Below are 20220 nucleotides of genomic sequence, written 5' to 3'. Positions count from 1 at the left end.
ACAGGTGGTGGTTTCAACTATCTTACCAGGAGGATCTGCCAATAAAGCCATGAATTTAGCAAAACAATTAGGATGCTGGGCAAAGAATGAGCTGAACAAGACATCACAAATTCTAGACATGCTAACTGCAGATGTGCAAAGTGTTAACCATGCTGTTTTGCAAAATAGAGCTGCTGTAGATTTTTTGCTCTTAGCACAAGGACATGGATGTGAAGAGTTCGAGGGAATGTGTTGCATGAATCTGTCTGATCATTCAGTGTCCATTCACACTAAGATAAAAGAATTACAACAGGGACTTCACAAACTTAAGGAAGAAGACGGTTTAGGAATTGACGAATGGCTTAAAGGCCTGGGACTCGGACCGTGGCTGAGGAACCTTGTGATCTATGCTATAGGACTGCTGGGTGTAATTTTACTGTTTTTGCTTATTTTGCCTTGTATCTTTAACTGTATCCAAAACATGGTCAGCCGTACAATAACAAAAACATGGCAAACTAATCTCCTTGCACAAGAAGAAAACGGGGGAAATGTGGAGAGCATTATTAATAATTGGTTAGCTGAGAAAGGCCACACTGATATAATGCCACTGGTTAAACTGAAGGAGAAAAGTCAGCAGTCAGCAAGCTAAAAGGAAGAGTCAGCAGCGACCTTGCTGCAACATGAGGATAGGGAGTTGAGATTAGTCCTGAATATATCCTAAGAATATGTAGAAAGTATCAAAAGTAGAACCATAGGAATGTAGAAGTAGGCGTAGGTGCTGATATGTAAGCTGACCAATCCTGAGCTCAACTTTTGCAATATGTATGAAGCTCATTATTAACTGTATTTAACCCGCCGTACTGATCAATAAAATTGAGCCTGTGATGATCAAACTGATGTCCTGGTTCCCTTCCGTCGACACTGGGTTGACAATATTAGTCACCATTATCTCTACATCATCTTGCTCTACCATGATGGCCTGGTATTTCAGAAACCTCTGTGTTGAAAGCCAGTGGCCACCCTTTACTTCCAGTACTGCGGACACTGTGTGGGACACTAGCACAGTCATTTTTGTCCCAGGGTAAACTTGCGTGCCTCTTGAATATTCAGCACAACTGCTGCTACATCTCTGAGGCAACCTGGCCATCCTTTGGCTGTTGCATCCAGTTGCTTAGAGAAGTAAGCAACTGCCCTTCAGTATGGGCCCAAGTCCTGAGCCAATATTCCCTGGGCAATTCCTTGCATGGAAAAATAGAAAGAATGGTTTACTTACATATGGAAGTCTCAATGCTGGAGCTGACATGAGGGCATTCTCTAGCTGGTGAAAGGCCTGTGTGGCATATTTTGTCCACTGGAGATCTCAGTTTCCATCGGCAATAAGAGCATAGAGGGGTCTGAGAGCAGTCCATAATTATAAACCCATAGCTGGCACTACCCTGCCATGCCTAAGAAGGTTCAGAGTTCCTTTGTTGTCTGGGATTTTGGGGTTTGGCATATGGCTTCCCTGCCTTAAAGTCTGTTGCTCAGCACTCACTTCTTACCCCAGGTAGATTACCTTCTTAGATTACTTTCTGTTTCACTACCTGTGCCTTTTTCTTTGAGACTCTGCATCCTTGGAGTCCTAGGAAATTCAAAAGGCTTACCGTCCAGGCTTCCCTTGTCCGAGTGGCTACTAGAAGATCATCCACGTACTGCAACAGCCTCCTTTCCTCTTGTGGAGCTTCCCAGACTCTGGGTCTTTGCAAGCTGTTCTCCAATCGGAGTGGGGAATCTTGAAGCCTTCAGGCACATGGACTATGTGAGATTGAGTTTGAATGCAAAAATTTTCTGGTTGGCTTTGTGGATAGGGAGGCAAAAGAAGGCATCTCTTAGGCCTAAAACAGTGAACCAGGTTAGCTCAGGTGTTAAACAAGTTAGTAAAGTCTATGGATTTGCTACCACAGGGTAGAAATTCTGTGTTATCTTATTGACAGCCCTTAATCCAGTACTATCAATTATTGGGCTGATTCCTCCCTTATCTTCCTTTTGAGGGTACCACTCAACTCTCACTGGTTATGTTCTTTCCTTAAGCTTGATTACTATGCAGGGGCATTTTTCACTCTCCCTGGTACAGCAGAGGCCCATACCCTTGAAAACACTTATTTACTTATTCTAATATCTCCTTACTAATGTCTTTCTTAATTTCAGTGTCTGTTAATGTTAAGCCTAACATCTTCATTTGCCTCCAGAGTAACCTTTCTCATTTGAGAATGTTTAGCAAATTGAGCGAATTGTACAAAAGCTTCTAAGTACACATAGTACACGTTACTTTAAAGGTTTGCACAAGTATGCCTTCTCAGACTGGCCAGTTGTTCAGTTGTTCCCCACACTACAACATAAACATTCTCCACAGGTACTAAAGCTTTATTTCAAACTGAATATATGGCCCTTGTGTCGACTAAAATTCTTCCCTTTTGGGGAGGTTATCTTTACCCTTCCTCCCTTACCTTGGGAGGAGCCTTTAACAAATCATATGTACTCATTTTGTGAACTGTGATTGCTTTGCATTTCAGCATGATAATCTTTGCTTGACTTCATACATTGCTATCTTATGCTGCATGCTGAACAACACATTTGATTTGCTTTCTCTTTGCCTTGTTTTCCTTTTCAAGGGCCATGACCAGAGGGCGGTCTGATCTCACTGTCTCTTTGCCATTCTGGGTGATTTCTTAAAACAAAAAGACATTTCAGCATGCAAAAAACTCTATCCCATTTATTTTCCTATTTTAAAACAATACTAACTGCAATGAAGTATTATAAATATTTTTATTTTCTGGCAACCCTCTCTTACTGGCAACCCTCTCCCAGTGAGCCCCTCCTAAAAGTGGCTAATTTAGGAACCTCTTTGCTCTGGTCAGTTCTCATTCTCTTTCTCCTTGCCCTATCTCGCTTCCACTCAAACCTTTTTTACAGACCTTCACAGTAGTTTCTCAGTTTTCCTCCTATACACACACAGCTCCAGGTGGCAGATATCAGATGTGATTCCCACACACAAGCTTTAAGATATTAGGTTCTGTATCAGCTTGATTAGAAACCTTTAATTTACACTCGGGGCATGTGCCCTGATGCTTATTAGAACAGCAATACCAGCGTTTCTCACAAACACTGCACTGCAATAACCCCTTATGCCAACAGGTCATTCTCGTGTTCTCTGGGGAAACAGGGCAGCCAGAGCTGTCCCTGTGCTCAGGGAACAGCCACTGTCACCTCATGCAATGTGCCAGCCTCTTGATGCACTAAAGGCTCCCCAAAATTGCCCGCAAAGGCAGGCTCTTCTGTTTATTACAGAGAACTCCAAATCCCTTTAGTAGGCCATTCCCAGCCCAGATTTACTACACTACCAGCTGAAGTCTCATTAACTAATTCATCTCATTCATCTCTTCTATCCAAACTCTGTTTTACAAAATATCAGTCTTTTCTAGTTCTCTTCTTGCACAATCTAATTAAGCACTGTGTCTACTTACACTTGTTTTACTGCTTTGCAAAAAGGCTGTGCTTGTCTTAGCTGAAACTCTGATATGCCCACAGACACAGACACACACACACACATACACCCCTCCCCCTTTTATCTCAAATGCACTAGAGTCAAGGCTTGAATTGCTGTGAGGGGGAGAATTCTTGGAATTCCTTTAATTCGCTTTATCGTAGTTAAGCAGAAATCACCATACCAGAGTCCTTCTGTGTAAAATGCTACTCTTGTTGCAACAAAATCTTAAAATCTCCACAAACACCACTATACAATCTGAGAATCAAATTACCACAATGCAGCGGAAGAAAATCACCACACAAAGTCACTGGGAAAGGGCATATCTCTCAAAGTTCCCACTCTTCTCAACACAACACAGCATACCATAATTCGGCATTTACTCACATCAGTTTTTCCTGGACACAATCAAAATAACAGCACACAGTCTAGAGATCAAGTACAAACATCCAGGGCAAAGGAACTCTCTAAGCTCATACTCACGGTTAAAATGTACCAAATCTGCACAAATCACTACATTTAAACACAATAAATACCATCACTGACGTTCCTCCACTCGCTTCTCCACAGGGCACTTCTCTCTCTGCCCCCACAGCCTGCTGCAGCCTCAGGCCACACTCGGCTGCTTCAAACACGTACAGTACTCACTCCCCTCACACTGTAGAGCACTGTAGATCTACTCTCTTTCATACACCATACACTTATACACTTACATGATTACAAACACAGTGCACTGACCACACAATGCATTAACCATACAGCAACACAGTGTCCGGACACAACACACACACACACACACAAACAAAACACACACGGGTTCCGCAGTTCTGCTCTATCAAGACAATGAACCCCCAACACACATACATGGGTTCACCCAACCCACCCCCAGGGTCACTAGCGGTCTGCTCTATCAGAACAATGAATCCCTTCTCTAATACAGCTGCTCCATCAGCTGAACCCAGACATCTCTAAATGACTTACTCACTAGCTCTCCTTTCCCTCCCGCGGGGGCCCCTTAGTACATACCGCATCTTCCTCCACAAGCCAGCAGGTCGTTGTCTGTTCTCACAGCTGGCAAGTTGAGACAAGCAGAGCCCCACTAGGAAAAAATCTTAGGGCGTGCCTTGGAGGTCCGTCTATCCCCTCTGCCCCTGCAGGGACAGAGAACTCTCCTGCCTGGCTCACCATAATGTTTTGCTGAGAAAAGAAGAAACCTCACAACTTTATAAAAGTTGTAAAGCTCGGTATGTTTATTTATGGCGCCGGACACATGCAGAGAAAACTCTCCTCAAAAGGCATGCATACCTCTGAAAACTTCAGATCTCCTTTTATCCCCCTCCCAAATACATATGCATACAGTTTCACAATAGGTTCATGTAGATTTTCATGTTTCTCTTTGCTGATTTAGGCTGATTTATGTCTGGAGATAGTTCAGGGATGCCACTTGCTCGGTTTCTCGGCTGTTTAGGTGGCCTGGAAAGGCCCAGAGTGGCCTTGGGCAGCCCGGCGCTTCAAAGGACGAGGAGAGACTTCTGATCTTGTTTCGGTCTCGGTGTTTATTAATTGTTTATCTAAAAGATTTTCTTTCAGCCCGACAGAGGTCTGCACAGCAAGTCAGCTATGGGCACACTCCGCAGCCCCTGGGGCGGTCACTTATCTTTATACCTGAAGTTACGTGTACAATATTTATAATTTTTCCTCAATACCTTCTACTCTTATTAACTGGTGCACTTCTAGTAAAGACCAATCTCAAAGTGCCACCATCACCACAGAAGATGGAGGCTAAGAAGAAGAAGAAGAAGGACAGGACACGCCCTAATTCTTCCATCTTACTTCTCTAGACTTCCCTGTACAGAAATCCTAAACCCTGTGTTTTATACTCTAACTAACTTATCTTTTCACCATTCACCCAGTAAAATTTTCTCAGTCCTCATACAGGTGTCATCTCTTGTGTAGGATCAAAGTCTAGCCACCAGACACTTCTGGCAACATTCTAGGACTCTCAAGCCCCCCAAGGGTGGTCTCGGTCACTCTGCACTTTCATCCTGAGGTGCTGAGATCTCACATCTCCCCCTTCTGTTTGCACTAGGAAAACTTCTTTTGTTGTCTGATTCATAGCGTGTTTTAAACATGCAAATATGCATGGGATAACAAGTTTGAGGACTAGGAGAACTATTAAAACATAGAACTCTACTCTTAAAATTCCTCTCTAAATGGGAGAGATGTCAAAGAATTCTACTCTTAAAATTCTTCTCTAAATGGGAGAGATGTCAAAGAATTTTACTACACATTTTGCTTTTGCTGACTAATAGGTAAATTACTCTCATTGCTTACTGCAATGAATGAAAGAATGATGCACATAAGTATCATAAAACTCATGGCTTCGCTTCTACGTGAAATCATTGTTCTGTTTTTCATTCAGGACCTTAACAGAAAATTCTCTAAAGTCTTTAGTTTCTTTTTATTTCTCTTCTGAGTCGTCTTGTGCAGTCTGAGTCTCGACTCCTGTCTGAGTACTCGTCTCTTTGTTACTTGGATCATTGTTTCTCGGATCTGCGTTTTCATGTTCTCGCACTCGAAATGGTTTCACGTGTCGTGCCGACACCCACGTCACACCTCGCTCTGTGGAAACACAAGCGAAAGCCTTGCCCCTCACTACGTGGCGCTGTCACTGGCCTCTCCAGCTCGGATGACAGCATGAGCTCGACTGCTCCTCGTCTTGTCAACTGCCGTGTTCGTGATCTCGTTTGAGACCGTGTCTGCCTGGCTTTTAATTCAGCTGGAAATGGAGCTTGAACACTAGAACGTCTCCCTTGAAGGGAAGGGACTGGGACTCCGAGGGTTTTCATCTAGAGGTACCAGGTCTGGAGAGGGTGTGGAGCCGCTGGGACATAGGATCTCGAGCACCGCCCTTCCTCGCCCGAGACGTCACAGGGGATCGGGCCCGCCCCCGCCCGCGCTCTGCTCTCTGCGCATGCGTGCTCTCTGAGCCTCTCCCTGTCTCTCCCGGGCTGACGTCACTCTCTCCCCCTTGTTCCACCTCCGAGGTCTCCTCCTTCAGTCTGCCCCTGACTCTGTCTCTGTGTCCATTCTTCCCGTCGGTGTGTACGACCCGCCCCCCGCCGGCACCCGGGCCCGCCCCGCCCCGCAATTCGAGCCGAATTTGTCTGCGGGTTCTTGCGAGTTCTGCCCGCCGCGCACGTCTCCGGGGCGGCCGCCACCCCCCGGCGCCGTGCTGACAAAAGCCGCACCGGGACATGTGTCTCCCGGTATCTCTTCACCCGCGCTCCCCGTCTGCTCCGCCGCTACCGCGCGCCGTGCCCCTGCGAGGAAGCGTCTCCCCCGATCCCTTCTCTCTTCCATGCACCCCCCCTTCCGATCTTGACTCTCTTGTACTCTTTGGGGTTTCAGGACGTTTTAGGAGTTTCTTGGGGTTTCTGGGTTTTGGGACTGGGGCTTTAATATTTTTTCTTGCTCTCTTTTCTTGAGAGCTCTTTCCCTCTGGCTTCTTAAAGCCAGAGATAATTTTTTTTTTTTTTTTTCTTGGAGCCTTGCTCCCCACCCTCCTTCTGAGGGTGCTGCAACTTTTCGTTGCTCTCTCAGTCTTTTCGACTGAACTGATATACTCTTGCCGGCGAGAGCAGCTTTAACGCTGTCTCGTCTTTTTTTTTTATCACTGAGAAATATAAGTGCTTATTGATTTCCTGCCAAAACTCCACTTCGAATAGCAGGCATGTTTCGGCAAGTGGGTAGTTAAGCCTTGCTAACAACAATAACTGTTTTAATTCTTTCTTTGGGATCTCTTCTGTGTGTGCTTGAGCCATGCCTTGTAAGGCGGACAAAATTTCTCGTTGTTCTTTGAGAGTGTGCAATTATGTTCTTATATTTTGACTTTCTCACCGAATCTGTCGTCAGAGCTGTTTGAAGGCTCCCGTCTCTGTCTAGCAGGTCACAGGAGGAGGATCTAGAGGCACCTTCTGGTTCTGATCCGGGCTGCTCTGCTACGAACTGTCTTCAGCAGAAGCTGAGAGATGGAATTCTCAGTGACTGCTGGTTTTTGCAGACTCTTCTGGCCGTTTTTTTTTTTCTTCTTCTTTTTCTTTTTCCTTCAGGCTTCTCTCCTAAGGAGCTATCAGTGCTCTCCTGGGAACTCCTAGATTGGAGCTGCCCTCTTTGCTTTTCAGCTCTTTAGCTTCAGCTCCTCAGGGCTGATCCCCCCCCGAAAGGGTTGGTGGGGAGTCGCCCACCCAGGGACACCAGTTGTAGATTTTCATGTTTCTCTTTGCTGATTTAGGCTGATTTATGTCTGGAGATAGCTCAGGGATGCCACTTGCTCGGTTTCTCGGCTGTTTAGGTGGCCTGGAAAGGCCCAGAGTGGCCTTGGGCAGCCCGGCGCTTCAAAGGACGAGGAGAGACTTCTGATCTTGTTTCGGTCTCGGTGTTTATTAATTGTTTATCTAAAAGATTTTCTTTCAGCCCGACAGAGGTCTGCACAGCAAGTCAGCTATGGGCACACTCCGCAGCCCCTGGGGCGGTCACTTATCTTTATACCTGAAGTTACGTGTACAATATTTATAATTTTTCCTCAATACCTTCTACTCTTATTAACCGGTGCACTTCTAGTAAAGACCAATCTCAAAGTGCCACCATCACCACAGAAGATGGAGGCCAAGAAGAAGAAGAAGAAGGACAGGACACGCCCTAATTCTTCCATCTTACTTCTCTAGACTTCCCTGTACAGAAATCCTAAACCCTGTGTTTTATACTCTAACTAACTTATCCCTTCACCATTCACCCAGTAAAATTTTCCCAGTCCTCATACAGGTGTCATCTCTTGTGTAGGATCAAAGTCTAGCCACCAGACACTTCTGGCAACATTCTAGGACTCCCGAGCCCCCCAAGGGTGGTCTCGGTCACTCTGCACTTTCATCCTGAGGTGCTGAGATCTCACAGGTTCATACATATTCATTTTATGGGTTTCCTGTGACTTTTACCACTAGTTCCTTCTTATCAGAAAGAATTCTGAGGTCAGGCTGACTTGCCCTTACAGCAGTCCCTGTCTCTCTCTATCATCTTCTGTCTCCTCCCCTTTATCTCTGTCCTTCACTGAAGTAACTTTAATGAGCTTAGGCCTGGCAGCCTGGCTAAATAACTACGATTTCTAACCAGAGACACAATACAAAAATGTACATTTCACTTAAATTAAAATGGATTTCCATCTTGCAAAATTTTCACTTTGCTTCACCATAATAGGCTCTGTGTTCACAGGCATGGCTGGGCAGCATCTGAGGGGGCAGCAGCAAGAGCTGCAGCTGATCTGCAGTGGTGAGTGAGTGAGGGCAGCAGGCTGACCGCGGGGGCTGGTGGGGGCAGCTGCAAGCCCTGCCCCGGCTGCGGAGGGCTCTGCTCCCGTGAGATTTCAGGGCCACGTGTGCCATTCGTGGCCAGCACCTTCGGGCTGATCCCCTTGCTCCCTTCTCCCTGTGGGCCACGGCAAGAGGTGGCTGGGATGGCCCTGGCAGGGGGCTCTCCTCGTCTTCCTGCACATGTGGGATCTGACCTTGCTTCTGTTCCTCTCTCTTGCAGCCCTTGAAGAAATGGCATTTGACAGCAGTCCTGCAATCAGAGATGCTGCGGTTGTATTTTGTTTAGTTCTCTGCGCTGTACAGAGAGCTCCCTACTCCCCATGGTGCAGGCTGCAAGATCGATTCCGCAGTGCATGGAGGAAATGGCCTCATCTGTGCGGCACTGCCTTGCTGTTCTGCTGGAGCTCCCCGGAGAGGTGATCTGAAAGACTGTCTGCTGGGGCCATTTGAGCCAGCAGAAATTTTCTTTTTCTTCTTCAAGATTTTTGTATTTTTATTTTCGGTGTTTATGAGTATGTCAATATAGAATATCTTTCAATACACAGAGTCCCAGGATCTTTCTTTTCCTGCACCGGCTCTAGAAGGCATAGGGGAAGAGGGGGAAAAGGGTGCTTGTGCACAGCCAGCAGCCCAGGCATGCAGTGTCGCAGGGAAAATGGCCAGAAGCCCCTTGGCCTTTGGTGGTTCTGCTGAAGCCTTTGTGCTGCCGACAGAGCGGCTGGGCAGGGGCCGGAGCTGCGGGGATCCCTGCCAGAGCGGTGCCTGGAGATGGCCACAAGCCCTGTGCCAGGCGGGAAGGGCCATCGTGTCCTCCTGCCCGGGTGCTGCTGGCTGCCTTGCTGAGGGCTCCCAGGCGCCTCTGGATGGGGCTCCTCTGGAGCTGCTGTGGGACTGCGGCGCTGCTGCTGGCAAGCTTGGCCAGGCTGGGGGAGACCCTGAGGGGCTGAGGCACTGCTAAGCCCTGAGCAATTGGCTGTCAGAGGCCATAATCAGCCCCCTGGCAGCCGCCTTGATCCTGACAGCCGGCTGCTCTGGCGCTTCCAGGTCGGTGGCTAGTGGGAGGGATCCCCTGGAATCAGGCGTGGAACCCTGGTCCTGGCCTTTCAGGGCTGTGAGGCCAGCTGTTGTGGGGCTGGGCATGTGCCCTCCCTGTGCTCCAGACTGCAGCCTCCCACCCCTCAGCCTTAGGCATTGAGCTCCACTGCCTGATTGCCAAGTCTTGTTCCTGTTGCTCTGGGGGAGGCCGAGCTCTGTGGCTTTAGGCCCCATTGAGCCAGAAGAGCAGCAGCTTTGAGCCCACAGGGGCCACAGAAAGGCCCTCTTGGACCACGGGCATTCCTGTCCTTCCCAAGGCAGGGACACATGAGAGTGCAGCGGGCACCTTCAGGGTGCCACGCTGGCTTTGCACTGGGCCACCTCCCTGTGCTGTGCACGGCTGGCTCTTTGCTTTGCTGCTCTTGGCCTTGTGTCGTCGTACTCCTTTGGCTGCCTGCAGCCAGGGGCAGCCCTATCAGGAGGCTGAAAGGCCCCATCTCCAACATCTCAAGGGGGAAATGGAGCTCTCCCGGCCCTCAGCCCACGCTGTAAGCAGAGCAGAGCCTTTTCCCCAGCCCCGATGGCTTTCTGCCTGCTTCTGGCCCCTGGCCACCATGATCCACTGCACTCGCTCTGAGTCACCTACAGCATGCCTGATGTCTCTTGATTTGCTGACCCTGGGATGTGAGGCTCACTGAGGGAAAGGTGGCTGTCCCAATGCTGAGGGCACACGTGGCTCACTGAGCAGACTTGAGGCTTCCCCAGCAGCTTGCAGGTGCTTTATGTGTCATGTTACAGTGCTTGTGCTCCTGCCTCTTCCTGTCCCTCTTCTCACTCTCACCCAACCTGCACCCTCTGACCTACCTTCATTAAACCCTGTTGCATCAGACACGGTGTCAAGAGCCCTCCTTCGGCTGCCGGTCGAGCGCACGTTACACCCTCCGGGCCTGGGAGCAAGGTGGGCTGGGAGAGCTGGTCTCTCAGACCAAGAGGGAACGGCTCTCCACAGCACCTGCCCATGGACCTTCCCCACACCAAATAAAATCATCTCCAAGTTTAACTAGTGAGCTAGTAAGGTAGAACTCATTCATTGCCTGGAAATCTGGCACTAGTCTCTAAGTTCCATTAGGTTTCTTTATTGCTAATCTAGCAGTATTAAATTTTGACTCCCATTCTTCCAATAGTCCTGATGTCAGGAATTTATTGGTTGTTGGCTCTATTCCTTTCCTAGCTTCTAATCTTCAAGGGTATTGCTTTCTGACTACTGCCCTAACTCTTGTCTGTAGCTCAATTTTCATAGGGTCTGCTCGTTTGGATTTTCCTGGGCTATGAGTATCCCATACTCTTGGGTACACCTGATTCTATACTTGCTCTAAATAGTTCTTCTTGCTTGTTGCTCTTGTGTCAATTGTCAGTCCTACTGCTAAAACTGCTCATTTGTCTTCAGGTACCTTCCATTTAAGTTTTCTTTTTCTAAACAGAACTGTTGCTTCCAAATTTTCAAGCAAATCCCTGCCTAGGACAGATTTGGCTTAGTTGGGTAAATAAAGAAACTGATGTATTCCCAGTGTCTTCTTGATTTTACATTGAAGTGGTTTCAGGAAGAAAACTTTTTCTGGCTGGCCTATAGTGGCTCTTATTGCTTGAGATAGTTTTCACTTTTGGGTATCAGCGCTTGATTCAAGAGTGAAAATGTGTCTCAAAAATTTCTTAAAAATTCAACTTCTTCATCATTCTTTAGCTGTATTTTAACAGGTGGCCTGCAAGGGTAAGAATTGCCAGTCTTGGTCATTTCTGATCATCTAGAGTGGCTGCAAGAGTTTTGTGTACTTTGTCTGCTAACTCTGGGCACTGGAGTTATTTCCAGTGTCCTGATTTCTTACAAGATCAAGATGCACATTGATTTGGCCCCAGCTTGGTCTGTGGCTGCTTTGAACCTCCTCTGCCTCTGATATTGTTGCTCCTGCCTCTGCTTCATCCAGAGGCATCCCACGTCCTCTCCCTGGTGCCGATCCAGAGCTGCCACCATGGCTGCAGGGAGCTCTTTACCTTTTTCTCTCTCTTGATTATCATCCACTTTCTATGCTTTTCTCTTTCATGCCTTTAAGTCTCTCTTTACAGGCTCTTTCAGCTTCTCAAGTTTCTGCCTGACATCTGGGCTAGATTGCCCTGACATCAGGGAAACCCACTGCTGCTTTGCCATATGCAACCAGGGATCCAGGGCTGTGCCTTTATGTGCAGCTGCTCAGAGCCTGTCCACAAAGTCAGTGGGTGACTCGTGCTGTCCCTGTGTAACGTTATCTCTTACTGACCAAGTCATTGCTTTTGGAAGGGCATTTTTTAATTCCACTATGACTAGTTCCTGGTATCTGGTTAACATTGCACAGCTGCCTGCATCGTTCGCGTCCCACAAAGGGCTTACAATAGGACACAGCTGGTCCACTGTACCTTGTAAGGCTCCACTAGCAATTTGTCCCTGCACACGTGCTCTGGCTACCTTGATCACCAACTCTTCTGCTGGTTTTGTTAGCTCTGTCAACATGAAATCAGTATCACCTCACTCTGGCTCTTGACTCTTGACTATGAACTCCAGTCTTTTTGCTACTTTGCTAGGGTTTTCTCTATCCATTGTAACTTTTTCCCACCAGCTGTTCAGGTCACTAGTAGAAAAGCAGATGTTCACCCTCATGGCTTCTCCCGGGGGACTCAAGACTTGCCTTAAGGGGGTGACTAAAGGCAAAGCTTTCTTGGTTTTATTCCTTGGGTTGCTTGTCACTGGGGGTCTCTGAAATTGTCCCCTCACCTGGGGACAATTATTCATCTCATCCTCACTGCCATTTGGCTTTCATTCAGGGGCCGGAGTGGTTGCCTGAGGGGGAGTGTACCTGAGCTGGCCTGGACTAACTCGGCTCTAAGTCTTGGACACCTAGAACACAATCTTCCTGGTGCATTGGAGCCAATTTCAAACATCTCTGCCCTATGCTGAATGCTTTCTTTTCTGCCTCTTATCTGTTTCCAAAGTTAGGACTAAAGGTCCTGTGGGGCCAAATCAAAGCCACATTCTTTCTGACACTCAGGTTTATTCTTCAGGGTGAAAAACATGTCTGCATATATCACAGGATCTCATTTTTCTTCTTGTCTTAAAAGTAACATCAACTGTAACAGTGTATCATAAAGTTCCATTAGGGGGTGACTTCTCACCACTTTCTAATGGATACCAAGCCTACCACTGGGAAGAGTATTTCATCCGATTACCTTTCCTTGAAAAATTACCCTCTGGAATTCCTCCCAAATCTTTCTCATCTGCTAAATTACATTCTAGTGGACTCTTTCTAATACCGTCTTTACATCTTGTGTTATTCATTCTTCATGCTATCTAAATTTCCAAACTTATCAGGATGTATTAGTACTTCTATTTTCCTTCTCTTTATCCCCTGTAGACTACACTTAACCCACACGGGCTGTCTCTGAGTCACCCTGCACCAATATTCTTTTTTATATTCCTAACAAGCAGTGAAAACAAAAGGATTCCACATGTTATAAACATGTTTATCATGCTGATAAAATTGAAACAGTAATCAATATTGATACAGTAATTAATATTATTAAATAATAAAGAAGTTTGAGTTTAATGCCAAAAAGGAAAGGGATGGGAGGGGTTTCATCCCCCTCTCCCTGCTGATGTTCAAGTACAGGAGGAAAAAGCAAATGTTAACAGTTACTAAAAATTAACAACAAGAAGGGAAAATCTGGTTGGGTCCCAGGAAAATTCCAGCTATAATAGATTTATTGCTTTGATGCTTAAATGCAGTAATATGTTAGTTTTGGCTTACATTGTACTGGCTTGGTGCACATGTGTAACCCAAAGGTGAATTAAAGAACATAGGGGAAGATTAGAGGCCTTCATCAGTGACGATGTCCAAAGACTTGTGTGACCACCAAAACAAGTGGTGGTGCATGCACGGTAAAGGTGGTGATGAGGGCGAAGGTAGAAGTGTGATGAATCGAAAATGGGAGGAGGTGGCATTGACACATGGCATATAGGGGGGAATCCTCACTTGGCAAGATTGTACGTGAGGTGGCAAGAGTCCAAGAGCCCTGCACTCCGTACCCCGTGGTTATCTTTTTCTTATGCACTATTATTAGAACCGAATTATCCCTTATTTTTAATCAAATTATATTGTTAATATTTCAAGTCAGTCCAATTTTATATATTTTCTAAGCTATTCAATTAAAACTGCTGCTACTTCTAATATTGTTTGGTTTTTTGATGATGGGATAATTGGGCAAACATAACAATATGGAAAAACACACCTGGGAGCCTCTCTCATGGCTGCTTACCACACAGCTCATCTTTGAGATGGGTGCTTCACCTTTTATACCTCTGGGGGTTGCATCAGCCAACCCTGGCCCCTCCCAAAGTCTGTCAGTCAATTCTTCTTTGCCGTTTATTGGTGGAGATTGCTTTCCTGCAACTTGATTGTTGCGTCAGGTATTGTCATGCTGTGCCCTCCAGTAGCAAGGAGCTTTTCCATTCTCAACTGCCCTGTAGGAGGGGCACACGTACACGCCTTCCTTTTACCTGTTCTAAATAACCCAGGCTGTCCGGTAGTGACAATACAGAGGATGGGGAAAGGGGACTGTGAGGAGAACAGAGGGCATCTAAACAATAAACTACAATATCATAACTATACATCAATAAAGCTTCTCTTAATATTCACACAATATCAATTCCTTAACTGTGAGAGACAATAATCTCATTTTTCATCTATGAAATTTTTATTTTTATTTTTCATATTAAAGGACTGTTATTCCTACTCCCATATCTTTACCTGAGAGCCCCTTAATTCCAAAATTTTAATAATTCAGAGGGAAGGGGCTTATATTTTCCATTTCCAGAGAAGCTCCTTCCTTCCTTTACAGACACCTGTCTTTCAAACCAAGACAGAGCCCCAAAAATCCTGCAAATCCCACAAAGATCTGTGCAACAACCTGACTGGGACCCTCCTTCCTGAGCCAATAGGGCAGACCTGAACAAACAAAAACCATTTCTCCTGGTTTAATGAAAAGGTGCGTTTTGGGTCCCATAAGAGGAACAGAGATGCTGTGCCCCCTGGTACTGGGGGAAGGAATGGGGAGCTTCTGGGGGTACTGGGAGCACTGGGAGCACTGGGACGGGGAGCTCTGGGCAGCCCCATATGGGACCCCACACTCGTGGCCACCCCCCCATGGCACGGTGGGCACCCACGGGAGCTGGGGGGTGGACACACAGTGGGAGGTGCCCTCAGGCAGGGACCTCCAGTGCCCCCTTGTTGGAATCCATAAAGTTAGAGGGTTTTTAGGAAATGGTTAAAAAAGTATAGGCCTCAGACTGAAGTTTTGTTAGCATTGCAAATACAGCAGAAAAGTTTCCCAAGCAGTAGAGCATACGCGACAAATAACAATACGCCTCTGTAGAATTGGCTTAAGGATGGCAACAAGGTTATTTAATGTATATCTTTAGAAGGTTAGCATGAATAGAACTCTGTTCTTTGTCTCTTATGAACCAGTCTTTGTTTTAACTACCATTACATGTGTTTAATAAGATTGGATAGAATGCTTGTCAATATGTGTTGTTCTATGTATGATTGGTTGAAATCTAGACTGAGATGGTTTTATGTCATTCTGTAATACCCCACCTTCCTTGACATTCCCTGTGGATCAGCGAGATGTTAACATCCTGACTCCATTGTCTAACAATGTCCTGAGACTGATGTGCTGAAAAAATTAAAACAAAGCTCTTCACTGGTCTGGTTTGTCCAGTGTTGTCCATATCTGGACGTTTTGCCGCGGCAAGTGGGTTCCTTTTTTAAAACATGGGTTCCTGACACAATTGGACATATATTTCCCATATATACCTGAACCCCGCACCCCCTGGGCCCCCAGTGTCACAGCATGTTCTCGTAGATGTCACTGGGGTCCTGCTGTTGCCTGTGGGGTCCTGGCAGCTCTGCATTGGTCACCTGGGGGGTTGTGGCACAGGGGGGCACTGCAAGAGACACCGGGTGGGGGAACTTGGATGGGAGGTGACACTCCTAGGGTGACATGTCCCTGTCCCCCCACCTGTACTCACCCCCTGCCTTCTTGTTTCGCACGATCTGGCTGTACAGCACCTCCCCTGCCTCTGGAGGGGCTGAGGGCACTGGGGGGCCCTGCAAGGATAAGGGGGTGTCTGTGGGGGTGTAGGGGGTCACAATGAACATAAAATGGGGGTTCAGGCCTGGAGCCTCCCACTCATCTTTCCTGCTGTTTCCTGAGGGCTGCAAGGGAAAGGGGGGAGGGGTGACTGTGGAGTCCTCAGGGCCCCTGACACCCTTGAGATCTCTGACTGCCCCTGGGAGCCTCGTGCATCCCTGAAGCCCCTAATGAGCCTTGAATCACCCACTGAATCCACTGAGACCCCAAACTCCTCCAAACCCCTGACAGAACCCCCAATGTCCCTGCACGACCCTGCAGGACCTCCCCAAAACCCCCAGGACCCCCAGGTGAGATCTCAGGGGATTCAGCTTCACCCAAGTCAGGAGCTGTTGGTGCTGCCCTCTGGACCTCAAACTCTGTGGGGGTTTCACCCCAATCCCTGGGACCCCCATTCCCCCTCATTGTCACCCACCCAGGTGGTGCCACCAGTGCCAGCCCCTGATGACAGCCAGGAGCAAAAGTAGGAACAGGAGGGACCCGCCGACCCCTGCGGCCACTGCCGGGGACAGAGAGAGACACATCAGGGTCACCCAGAACCCCGGGGGTCCTGCACCCCTCATGTGACCCCAAGTGACCCTACCTGTGCCCTGTTCCTGTGTTGTCACCTCCAGGGCCAGCTCAGGGCTGAGTGCCTGGTGCCCGTCCAGCTGGTTGGTGGCCATGCACTGGTAGGTGCCCGAATGTCCCACATCGACAGCCCTGAGCTCCAGGAGGGGACCTTGGGCCACCTCCTGCCCATTGTGCAGCCAGGTGAAGGTGACAGGGGCTGAGCCCACCTGCACCGAGCAGCGCAGGGTCACGGGGTCACCTGCACACACCCGGTGTGACAGGGGACTGAGGGTGATGGTGGCATTGGCCACAGGCACTGTGGGGAGACAAACAGGGCTGGCACCTGGTGAGGTGGATGGGGGTGCCATGGTGGGGTCACCCCCAGTCTGAGGGTCCTGCTCACAAAGGACAGTGACACTCTCAGCCATGCTGTCCCCGCACTGGCAGTGGCTGCTGCCCTTGTCCCCAGTGTGGCGCAGCTCCAGGCGGGGCCAGTGCCAAGCGGTGCCCCTGAGCCGTCCCGGGCACCAGGAAATGGACAGACGACCTCTCCCTGTGGCCACCGTGCAGCTCAGCACAAGGCTGCGCTGACAGGGACACCCTCGAGGGCAGAACCCCTGCGGGAGGGGGTGACACCAGGGGACATTGAGGGACTTGGGGGGAGGTCAGGGAGGGGCAGGGAGAGACCAGTGAGGGAAAGGAGGTGCAGAGTTGGGGTGGGGGGGGGGGGGCTTGGATAGGTACCGCAAGGAAGGATGGGGGGTTTAATGAGGGAACACATGGAGCGGGAGATGGGAGGACACCAGTGCGGATATGGAGACCCAGAGAGGGTATTGTGGGACTTGGAGACTGCGGGGAAACAGCAGAGAGGGGTGGGGTTGACTCAGAGATGGGTGAATGAACCCAGTGAGGGATGGGGGGAACGGGGCAGTAATGGAGGTACCCAGGCAGGGGACCCAAGGAGGCCGTGGGGGCTCCCCGTGCCCATCTCCGCACTCACTGGGCACCATGACACGGAGCAGGGTACTGCTCTTCTGCATGGCCCCTCACTCGGAGCGCACCTCGCAGCTGTAATTCCCTGAGTGGGAGACCCCCATGGTGGGCACCAACAGCTGCAGGGACCCCTGCGGGCCCCCCACCCCCTGCCCGTCCCGGTAGAACACGTGCAGGATGGGGGCTCAGGGCCGCAGGGGGCTGGGGGTGCTGAGGCAGCTGAGAGTCAGGGGGGAGCCCTCGGTGGGCTCGGAGGGACCGTCCAGCACTGGCACCGTGAAAAGCTCTGGAAAGGAGAGGGGAGGGAGATTTGTGAGCCCGAGTCACTAGGGAGGGGCTGTGGGGGGGTTGGAGTGGCAGTTGTGGAGTGCTCACCATGCACTGTAACTGTCACTGATTCCGACTTCTCCCATCCCCAGGATACCCTGGATTTCAGCATGCTCCCACAACTGTAGCGGCCGCTGTGTTGCAGCTGCAGAGCGGACAGGGACAGCTTGGTCCCATCACAAGAGAGCTCCTGCAGTTTCTTCTCCTTGTGGTAGAAGGACACTGAGCTGACCGGGTTGTCCCGGCAGCGCCGGCAGCACAGTGTCACCGTGTCCCCCTCCAGCAGCGCCTGTGCCGGCACCTGCAGCACCAATGGGACTGTGGGACACAGGGGTCCTGTTACTCCGCGGGGACCTGGCCGGTCCCAATGCCATCACAACCCCCATATTGGCTCACACACAGCATGCCAGGGATCCCCAAATCCACAAACAGGGTCTGCCAGCACTGGGATGCTCTGGGATGTCCCCAGAGCAGGGGACAGGCTCTGGTCACACAGGAGGTGACCCCTGGAGCGGAGCCCACCCAGAGCCCCGGGGTCACTGCTGGTGCCAGGATGGGGACACCCAAACCCCCCTCACCATCTAAGACTCTCACAGGAGAGCTGAGCCCACTGCTGGGTCTCTCACACGTGCAGATGCCACTCTTGGTGACAGTGAGTTTGTTGTGTCCCTCCTGCCTCCAGTGCTACCCATCCTTGTACGAGGTGGTTACACCAATGGTCCCCAAGCCCTGGCAGGTCAGTGTCACCCGGTCCCACAGTACCGCTGGCCTCCAGGGGGGCTCCGCCAGGAGCTAGGTGGTCTGGGCACCTGTGGGTGACATGGGACACCAGCCTGTCAGGGCCAGCGTGAGGCTGGGGACAGCAGGGTGGGGCCATGGCATCCTCTGAGGACTCACCAGCAAGGCTGAGGGTCTGGGCTGGAAGGGAGAAGGGGCAGGGCTCAGTGAGTGTGGCACCATGGGGACAGTTGTGCACAGGGGAATGGGTCATAGGGGCTGCCCCTGAACTGTCCCCCTGGGGACATTTGTGTGGCAAAGATGTCTCAATGGGGACACTGTGCTAGCACAGGTCTCCCCTGCCAGCCCCATGGCCTCTGTCTCCATGGCCCATCCACATTGTGCTTGTCTTCTTCTCCCTGTCCCTGCATCCCTGCATCCCTGTGTCCCTGTCGCCACAGCTGCCCCAGCCCCAGGATGCCTCTCCCCACATTCCTATCCCTCCAGCCCTGTTCACCCTCTCCTGTCCCCACGGCCACCCCATGACCCTGCTCACCTCATGCTCTGGCTCTGCTGCCATTGGGAACCTCAGGGAACCCTACAGCCCCCCTCTGCCCCCTCCCCACCACTCTCTGCCTCACCAGCGCCCATCACCGGGGTACTATCAGCCTGGCTCATGCCCGGGGCACTCACCCCACAGGAGCAGCGCCACCTTCCCATCCATCGGTGTCCCCAGCCATGTGCACTGGCTGTCACTCACTGCTGTGGCCACCACTCCCCTGGCTGGCGGCTCTTTGGATGAAGGGGAAGGAAGCGAGGTCACATCTTGTCCCCACGTGTAGGTGGCACCTGGTGGGGGCAGGGTGGCCACAAGCTGGGGACAGGCTGTGGGCAGGATGGGGACATGCTGGGGACAAGGCTGTCTCTGGGTCAGGGGGACATGGGCTTCCCAGGAGCAGGGGGGCTCTGGGGGTTTGGGGAGCCAGGGATGGGTGTCCAGGGGAATGGGGGATCTATTACCGCACCTGAGTGGGTCGCAGCTGGTGAGAGAGAGACGGTGAATCTTGTATCTTGATCAGAAGGCTTGATTTATTAAGATATTATATATAATACATTATGACTATACTAATATAATATAGAGAGAGGTTTGCAGAGCAGCTAGGCTAGCTAAGAATAGATAGAAAGAATCTATAACAAAGTTGTGGCCAAGGACTCAGTCCCCTAGCTTGCACTGGTGATTGGCCCTTAATTATAAACATAGGAAATAAGCCAATCAAGGTGTCCCTGTTGCATTCCACAGCAGCTGATAATAATTGTTTACCTTGTCTTCTGGAGCCTCTGGCCTCCCGAAGACACAGAAATCCGAAAGAAAGGATTTCTGTGGAGAAATGTCTGCGACAGGGATCCAGAGAATGGGAGGTGCCAGGAATGGGGTCCATGGGGAATTGGGGTCCTGAGGAGGGAGAGTCACAGGGGATGGGGGTGCCATGGGAA

At 49.7% G+C, this 20220-nt stretch overlaps 1 pseudogene; it reads right to left on the bottom strand.

Moving 5' to 3' along the window:
• Window positions 1-15830: 15830 nt before the first annotated feature.
• LOC134423784 (Fc receptor-like protein 5) lies at window positions 15831-19450 on the bottom strand (annotated as a pseudogene).
• Between the last annotated feature and the right edge of the window lie 770 nt (window positions 19451-20220).

The sequence above is a fragment of the Melospiza melodia genome, chromosome 12 (genome assembly GCF_035770615.1).
Source record: "Melospiza melodia melodia isolate bMelMel2 chromosome 12, bMelMel2.pri, whole genome shotgun sequence".
Classification (NCBI taxonomy): domain Eukaryota; kingdom Metazoa; phylum Chordata; class Aves; order Passeriformes; family Passerellidae; genus Melospiza; species Melospiza melodia.
This window is presented reverse-complemented; position numbering and strand designations above follow the sequence as displayed.